This window comes from Oncorhynchus kisutch, unplaced genomic scaffold (genome assembly GCF_002021735.2).
Source record: "Oncorhynchus kisutch isolate 150728-3 unplaced genomic scaffold, Okis_V2 scaffold3440, whole genome shotgun sequence".
Classification (NCBI taxonomy): domain Eukaryota; kingdom Metazoa; phylum Chordata; class Actinopteri; order Salmoniformes; family Salmonidae; genus Oncorhynchus; species Oncorhynchus kisutch.
The window spans coordinates 12,501-12,834 of record NW_022265385.1 but is presented as its reverse complement, the minus strand read 5'-3'; positions in this window follow the sequence as shown (position 1 = coordinate 12,834).

The window sequence follows — 334 nt, the reverse complement described above, 5'->3', positions numbered from 1 at the left end:
GTGATGCTCAACCAGTCTGTGACCCCGGTCGGTGCTGCGAAACCAGTCTGTGTCCCCCGTCGGTGCTGCTCAACCAGTCTGTGACTAGGTCTGTGATGCTCAACCAGTCTGTGACTAAGGTCTGTGCTGCTCAACCAGTCTGTGACTAAGGTCTGTGCTGCTCAACCAGTCTGTGACCCCGGTCGGTGCTGCTCAACCAGTCTGTGACTAAGGGTCTGTGATGCTCAACCAGTCTGTGACCCCGGTCGGTGCTGCTCAACCAGTCTGTGACCCCGGTCGGTGCTGCTCAACCAGTCTGTGACTAAGGTCTGTGATGCTCAACCAGTCTGTGACT